Here is an 8,773-nt window from a genome sequence, read left to right as displayed (position 1 = left end):
AAACATGCTAAATTAGCCAGATCAGTGGTGCATCCTGGACAGTAGCAGCGAAGTGAAAGGGTGTTCATTGCTGCTCCATTTACAGTGGATTTAATAATGTTCCTCCACAAAAACATGCATCCTAATCTTGATGAGTGAAGAATTTTCAAACTATAACTAAATATTAAAATTAAAACATAAAATCATAATGCAGACAGAGTATATATGCTAATGTTGGCATTAATCTTTTAATATTTAGCTTCACCGTCACCTTATTGTTTAGAGAAGTGGCTAAAGAAATACCACAGAGCCTTTATCTTAATTTCATTATTGGCAAATACCAGTCATCATTTATCTTTTATTTTAATTTAATTTGTTTAGAAAGACTTTTGTGGCCCAATTACAGCCCTAGTTCAGACGCCACTTCACAGTCAGCCTTAACAGTTTAATTTCACCGCCAGGCACTCAAAAGGCAGGTACTGTGGGTTATCCATACTGTGACGAGGCACAATACATTTAAATTTAACAAGGACATTAAATTAAACCTACTGATGAGTGTTGTCTTTTACTGAACAGGAAGCCACTCGATGTCCCGTTTCTCCCCAATATAAACAAAGTCCCTCCCTCCCTCTTTCGTCGACCAGCTCAGCTGCATGGGTTCCGGGGCGGTGATCCCAGCCTCCAGAACCATCAAAAGTTCAGGCAAATCAGGAACTATTTCAGTGGGTGCACTTTGCGCATCCACCTGGATCGCCAGGTCTATAAGACTAGAGTCTTAGGCAGGTCCAGGGTATAAATCTCGTCCCGGAGATGTTCCAATAACCCATGAAGGAACATGTCCCATTGCGCCTCCTTATTCCAACCGCATTCCGTGGCAAAGGTCAGGAACTCTCTTGAGTAATCTGCCACACTCTGATTCCCCTGGCGGAGCTCTGCGAGAACTTCCGTCGCTTCTCCGGGTAAGAAGCCGCTCGATCAAAAACCTTTTTAAGTTCTTCAGAGAAAAGGTTGAAAGAGGATTCCGTGTGGATCTTTGAAGTAAGACGGCGATGAATACAATTGCAATTTCGTGATCTTTTTGAAATAAAAGAAGTTCATAGTGAAGTTAGCATTTGTTCAAAGTTGCAAACCGTCAAACATTTCAGCACAGCAATTTCAAAGGGCCGATGTAGGTGAGTGATAGCGTCTGTATTGTTGTCATGTAATCTAAATTATCAATTTAATTTATTTGTTTATTGTTTGTCTGTGTTTTCGTTTATAGATTATTGCTAATTCCGAAAAGCATGGATTCAGCATCGATGGCTCTTGATATGGAAACTCAGACTATGCTTAAACAGCGAATTATGATCCCAAGACAGTAAACTTGGAGAAGCTGTCTAATGCTGTTGTATAACATTCATTGAAAGACCTGTCATTCTGTAAAGATGCTGGCCGCATGTGTTATGCTGTAGTTCAGGCAGAGGCTCAGAAGTGTTCAGGCGAAATCTGTTGAACCGTTTACAGCAAGAGTTCATAGCAAGAGAAGAGACACGGAAACGCTCAATGCAGGAGTGTGTGTGTGTGGTCACATTTATCTGCAGCACTTTTGATTATATTAAGGTGAACAATGCTCCCATTGCAGCCCTTGTGGATCCAGTGTATGACTGCCTTTTTAGATTGGCTCAACCTTATTCTTTGATGAATGAGTAAGAGGGAGCGAGGTTTCCAGTACTTGGTGGACTGGGACGGTTACGGTCCAAAGAGAAGTTGGAATCCTGCTAAGGACATATTGGATCACTCTCTAATCGATGATTACAATCGATAGGTGAGCTGTTCTGGGAGCACCATGAAAAAGGAATCTGTCTTCATAGTTGTGGTGCATCTGGTGAGCGACCATAGTAAAGCGCTGAACGATGCCATTGTCTATGTGAAAGAGAGAGGACAGATCCGACTCACAAGGGACTTACTGACACAGCTAGTGGTGTTTGATTTTCACCTCAGACAGCAGCAGGATCTGAGCATGATGGCAGAGGGTCCATTTATTTAACATCCGCTTCCCAAAAGAAATTACCCGACTGTACCCAGCAAACATTGGTCGGACTGTCACGTGCTCTCCCTGGCCAAAAGTGGTCGCACTGCGACGGCATCAATGGTGTACTGATGGTCTGAAAGCGACGTGCGTGTGGTCCACAAATTGAATCCTTTACACGTGCATTTATAATCTATCATTACCCTTGCTGAAATTATGAAATATTCAAAAGTATTGCACTTACATCTGGGTATATATTGCAGTAATTAATATATATGTGTCCCAAGTGGGTTTTAAGAGGTCGTGGACAGACTTTAAGCATCTAAACTCATTAAAAACAGATATTATTTTTCTTTATGAAATACAGAAATCACTTTTATTTACATCTTGCCAACTGACCATTTACATTCATAAAGTGCCCTGTGCGCATAAGTGATTGTAAAGTCATTGTTTTTAAAACCATAATGCAATTTTATTTCTATTTTTGCACCAATTGCTAACAAATCTCGCAATATGACTAACTTAAACTCGCGGGATTCTAGAGCGCAGTTTTAAAATTTCTTCCAGGTTTGTCCAGCACCACGAGAACATGAGGGCACGGCGAAAAGTTGGACAACCATCACAAATCTGCTACCGTGTAAGTACAGTTTGTTCATTTGTACATTAATATTATTGAGTTTTACATAAAGGAACTGAAATAAATGTTGAACATTATCAACAGCAATGTGGAGTTGTTTTGATTAGGCTAAAATTAGCCGTTATGCTAAAAGCAAGTCGAGTTTAAGCAATATTTGATGTTATTACAGGGCGCAGATTGCGCAGTTTATCAGGGCTCTGTACACTGGTCCTCATGGACAGCTAGTCAACATGTTTTCCAACTATCTCTGCCCAGCCTGCTGTGTGTTCAGACAGAGCTGCAAATGACCATTTCAGGTGAGTTTTTTACAGGAGTAAAATACTGTAGAAATGAAACATCTTAATAGTAATAATAATGCACCAATTTGTTAGAAATCCTAACAAAAGGCTATACATATCATTATATTGTAGACATGTCTCTAGCATTTACTACAATACCAATATTAATGATTCTGTTTAGCCAATATTAAAAGGCTGTCATTAACAATAAGAGCTAAACTTATGAATCTGAATCTAAAAAAAGTTATCTACTTAATATTTTTACAGTTAACATGTTAAATATATGTAAGTAGGTGTTATTAGCTCATGTGGAGATTTAACAGTTAAAATCTTACCACTTTCTTTAAACTGCTCCTGTAAAATAGTTTTTATAATTAAATAAACTGCATTAAGGTTCAATTTTGTCTTGCAGGGTCAATAACAGTCAGTCATCTGTCAGGCAGAATTCAAGACTCTTTCTCCAGGCCGACTGGCAGATTTATATAAGGCAGTGGTTCTCAAACTGTGGTACGTGTACCACTAGTTGTACGCAGAGGAATGAAATATGTCATGTACATGCTACACACATTAAAAAAAAATTATCAAAAATGATCTATATAATATGCCAAATATAACATATAGCCTATATTTCTAAGGTAATCTGTCACGTTTTTTTTTTTTTTTAAACTGTGCAGAGGTATAGCTGCTTTACTGGGCCTACTATACTATTGTATTTCAGTACTGCTCATTTTGGTGGTACTTGGAGAGACATTTTTTTTCTGAGGTCGTACTTGAGGAAAAAAGTTTGAGAACCACTGAAAGGCATTACATTTATGTATTTGCTGTTCATTAAATAATTTCATTATTACCGTTCACTGTTGTTTTGTTTGTCTATGTAGAATTGTCTCCAGTGCAAATGATCCTTTGTCATCCCACAACCTGAGGACACGCCAGTGTAGGTGAGAAACTTATTGAATCCTTAAAAGTCTATTTCAGAATTTATGAGTTCATGTTTGCAAACTATGCCTGCAGTGTCAGACAATGCTCAAAAACACAATTTCACCACATTCTGGAATACTTAGCCTGCTCTTTATTTTCACACATATTTTCATGTTAACCTGGCCTGTGATGTGCATGAGATATTATTTGAAAAAGTATAGTAGTATTATTCATTATAAGATAATACATGTATTAAAGGATCACGAAACACCAAAACACATTTTTTGAGCTGTTGACAGTCGTATATGTGTCCCACACTGCTAAAAACACTATTAGGACACATATATTTCGCTAAAAAGTGTAAATTGGTTGTTTTTGCGTTATTTCAAGCAAATTCGTACTTCCGGTTTGAAACGAATTTTTGAAGCTGCGTCACGGTCATGACATAATAGCGTGTATTCCAGCGTGCAGACTGGACGTCTTTGCCAGAGTGTGTCTTATTACGTCTTACAGTGTGTTGCATTAATGCATGAGTAAGGCTTGGTTCAAACCAATCAGCGCGCTCTATTGTGCAACTTCATTAATATTCATTACTGTCATAGTGTTTAGACGACAGAGACACCACGTTGTGTTGGCAAAACAAGCGTGAAGTGTTGCTTTCATAGTTTGCTGCAGTTAAGTTTTGTTTTCAATTTCTCTCTGTGAGAGCACAGCTGGAGTCACGTGTGTGGATTATTGTTTACCTGAGAGCTGTTCTCATCTACAAACGCTGAGATCCGGATTCGCTTGTAGTCTCCTCTTAATAAAGACACGGCTCTAGTTGCTGTGGATTGTCCTGTCTCTACAGATTTGGCAAGTGAGCGACCAGTGCTCTTTGTTTATTCAGTTTGTTTGTATCGAACAAACTATTGCACCAAGTGTACAGATGTTAGCACTACAACCAAACTTTTATCCTTGTGTAGGATTTTCACCGCATTTTGTGACCGGAATAACACACGCGGCTGTCTGACGCTACCTGCCGTGTGCATCTAAGTTTCTGGGAAATGCTGAGTTTTTTTATCTCTCATTCGGCGTGCGGTATCAAACATTGCATGAAAAATACACGCTTAGAGCAGTTCCTCGACTCAAATATCTCGCTTGTCGCGAGGGACATGAATGAATTCCCTGAATGAAAGAGCCAAACTGCAGTTAAAGTCCACCATTTAATAATTTGGCAAATAATTCGACTACAGATGTCCACGTAAACACTCACTTTGTCCCCTGTGTGTGTATAATTTGACTCTGAAACTCAGCGCGTCCAAATAGACACTCCCACACCATCCCTCTTTTCTTCCTCCGACACTCCCCCCTAAACAAAGCTGGACACACCCACTTTTCTGACTTTTTCCAAAGTAGAGGTGTGAAAACACCCTGCTGAAACGAGGGGGTTTCATGGCCCTTTAAATTGTTTTCTAAGTAACATTAATATAGTAACTGTAATAAATATGCATGTTTCTCACTGTTGATTTTTAACAAAATTAGACATCATTTTAAAGTGCTACCAGCTGCATTTTATAATCCATTTGCAATTACATTTTAAACATTTGTATAAAATATATCAATACACAAGTAGTTTTTATTCCTGTAGTGAACATTGTGATAGTATAACTGCTTATCCTGATAAAAGCTTTAGTAAGTAATTGCAGCTAGAAAAGTTAACATCATCATAAACCTGATGTTAGGCTGCTGCTCTGTTACAGTATTTGACCCTTTGCTAAGCCCCGCCCTTCTTGGTTACTTTCGTATGTGGCAAGTCTTTTTCAATGTGTGTATGCGCCGGTGTCAGACATTTGGTATATAATTAGTCATTTTTGGTGAACAGGTGAGATATCTGAGAAAGCCAGGACTGCATTACAGGAGTATCACGACATAATAGGCGACAGATTACAGAATAATTCAATCAAAATTGAAGCTAGCTTAGCCTAGCCACCTCATACGCTGACCATTCAACAGCTTAGTTCATGCACAGCAGGAGTGGAGGAATTTAAAAAGTAATCTAATAATAACTAATTAACTGTGTTTTCTCTAGTTATAGCCAAAAAGCCTGATAGACTAATTGTTGTGCAATGAAATATAGGGTTACTAACTGACGAGGAAACACGCATGGACAGTGCTTCTACATCATTCATTCATAGAAAGAGCAGCCAGAAAGGGAAAACTGATGGATTTGTTCCAAATATTATTGACCCTTAACAATGTACAGTGAGTTACATATTACTGTCAGTATGTTTGTGTGCTCTTTATAAATGTCAGAAAGACAGGTGCGAATGAAGTATATTGATCGTAAGTGCTCAGTTGATCACATCTCTGTTTTGTTCTGTTGATTTGTAATTTCAAATATTTGTAGCTTGAAACCTATGGAAATATGAAGTTCAGTAAAGTTAGCAACAGATTCGCAGATTCCTATTTTCCGGATCAATAACTCATTCGCTATTAATATGACTACTATGGTGAAGGTTTAAACGGAGCAGTGCTCATAATTTCAAGCGGGGGAAAAAGAAAGCTGTGAAACATAACCTGTTTTGTATTTTTGTAGGAAACACAGTTTAGATCTGTTTAGGGTAAGAGGTATGCCAGTTATTGCCATCACTGACTGTGTCAGGAATATCGAAACAAAACCAGCTTAACTCAGTTCATTTCTCCTCTTGGGTTTTAGGTTTTGAAAATGGGAAAAATCCACCACCCTGTTCAAAGTTTTAGGAGACCGGGTGTCAGATTTGCAAAATCCATTTGCACAACGCTTTTGTCATGACGGTCAGTGACCACCGGAGGGCGCTGTAGTTCACAGGCTCTAAAAACTTACTACAGCGCCCAAAAGACTACAAGTTCATACAGTCCACGCGCATACACCAGAACACCTACACTGACCTGTCATCACATCTGTTTTGTGTTACCGTTAATTATCTGGACTATTTATACAACCATTTCACCACAGTTTGTCATTGCGTCGTTTGTCTTTCTTGTTCCCAGTAAGTCTGATATTCCGAGTTGTTGTTCCTGACCTTGTTCTAGTATTTTGCCTTAGTTTAGTTCGTGTGTTATTTGTCTTGTCTGTTTTCTAATTAGGTTTAGTTGTTTGAGTTTGTTATTCCTGAGCCTCATCTCTGATTTAGTTTATGGTTTTGTCGTTTATTTGTTACTTTATATTCTTATCACCTTGTTGGTTGCACTGTATATAAATAATCTGCACTTGGATCCGCACCTTTTTGTTTCTTGTTTTGATCACGCTAAAACGTGACAGCTTTGGCTTATTTCCCTTGCTCGAAAGCTTGACAGAGCTCTTACGCTTAGCTACGGTTGCTAAGCCACTATTGGTTGGTGGCGGTTTTCGCATGTGCCATAGTGAAGGGTCAGTTGCCAATGTGGACTCCAGCAGGTCTACATGTTCTGTAGAGACTGGATTCTGAGAGCAAGACCCTGTGAATTGTCCATCAAAGCTAAAGAGAAGAATTGAGTCTGTGTAAGTTTGAAAAGTGACAGAATGTGTCTCTCTCTCTGTCTGTCTGTCTGGATTGCTCTGACTGTGATTTTGGTTTCACATTTAGGTTCAGCAACTGTACAGAGTTGGTGGATGTTTTGTCCGAGTCTGCTTAAAAATGTCATAAGCATGTACATTGTCACATAACCAGCGATCGCTCTTCAGAGATCGCTGGTTCTCACACAAACACTAAGGACTACACTTCCGCCTTCCCCTGGACTACATATTCATACATGCTCTGCGGTTACACTCACACATGCTCACTCATCAAGATTGATTACATTCTCACCAGCTGAGCCTTGTCAGAGACTGATTACACACCCTACATAAGCCACTCATTTACCGATCCAGTGTGCCGAGTCTTGTTAGCTGTATCAGTAGCATTACAAAGCGTTTTCCCTGTAATGTTTCCCGTGTTTAGACCTTAGCCTTGTTTACCCGTGTTTTCCTGTTTCCTCCAGTTGTCTCTGTCACTCCTCCCGTCGTTACATACATATTTATCTTGCATTGTTTGATTATTTCTGCATAATATTTCAGGAAAATATATTTACTACCCCAACAATTAACCCAGGCTTTGATATTATTTAATAGATTTCATCTGTTATTCAGCATTGTGTATCTCCATATAGACTTGCCTGTTTTAATGTTCAGATGTTTTAAAATGTTTGTACAGGCTCAGGCTGTAAGCCAGACTGAAAATATTCAATTCAATTATAATTTCAGTGTAATCCATGAATGACCAGTCTTTGCTTGTCACAAACCTGTGGATATGGGTAAATATGTGGATATGGACAGTGGTAAAATCATGAGTGGTAGGGAATGTGTATGTATGGACATTAGATACTACTCTGCACATGCTGTTCATTCATGAGAGTAATTCTTGATATATTGTAGGTTTTTAGTTGTAGGATCATACAAAATCATATTCTCCTCCCTCAGATGCTGTGAAGAGATGAGGTCCAGATGCTACAGACACAGAAAAAGATGCAGCAATGGAGGAACACAGCGAACACCTTCCAGGAAGAGCTGGAGGAATAAATAAGACTGTAAAAACATTTCACTTGTGTTGTCCATATTTTTGTTTTGTTGTTGTTATTTTATTGATTTACACTTATTATATGTGTCTGTTTAACAGTGATGTAAATCTGTTACTATGTTAAAACAACTGATATGCACAATAAATAATTTCCTCAAACAATGTAATATTTATGATGTACACATGATTACGTTATAAAGATGTTTATGTATAACTGGACTGAAATCGGACCTGATTGTATTTCACAGCATTAAATTTTAAGTTTGATTATTTTATATGTATAATTAGGCTATTAAAACACTTAAATTATGCAGCTACATGTTTTATAAACAACCAGATATGGCACAAACTGCCAGAAGATGACATATTTTGACATGCAGGGACCGTGTAGAAAAGACGT

At 38.4% G+C, this 8,773-nt stretch overlaps 1 long non-coding RNA gene across 1 annotated transcript; it reads left to right on the top strand.

The window, feature by feature from the left end:
- Positions 1 to 804: 804 nt before the first annotated feature.
- On the top strand, positions 805 to 8,529 carry LOC141378164 (uncharacterized). Its single transcript, XR_015511050.1, has 4 exons — positions 805 to 2,624; positions 2,794 to 2,920; positions 3,781 to 3,840; positions 8,277 to 8,529. It is a non-coding gene; the product is annotated as an uncharacterized LOC141378164 (long non-coding RNA).
- Positions 8,530 to 8,773: the final 244 nt, after the last annotated feature.

Source organism: Danio rerio, chromosome 16 (assembly GCF_052040795.2).
Source record: "Danio rerio strain M-AB ecotype USA chromosome 16, GRCz13ab, whole genome shotgun sequence".
NCBI lineage: Eukaryota > Metazoa > Chordata > Actinopteri > Cypriniformes > Danionidae > Danio > Danio rerio.
Note: the sequence above shows the minus strand (reverse complement) of the source record. Positions and strands in the feature narration are given on the sequence as shown.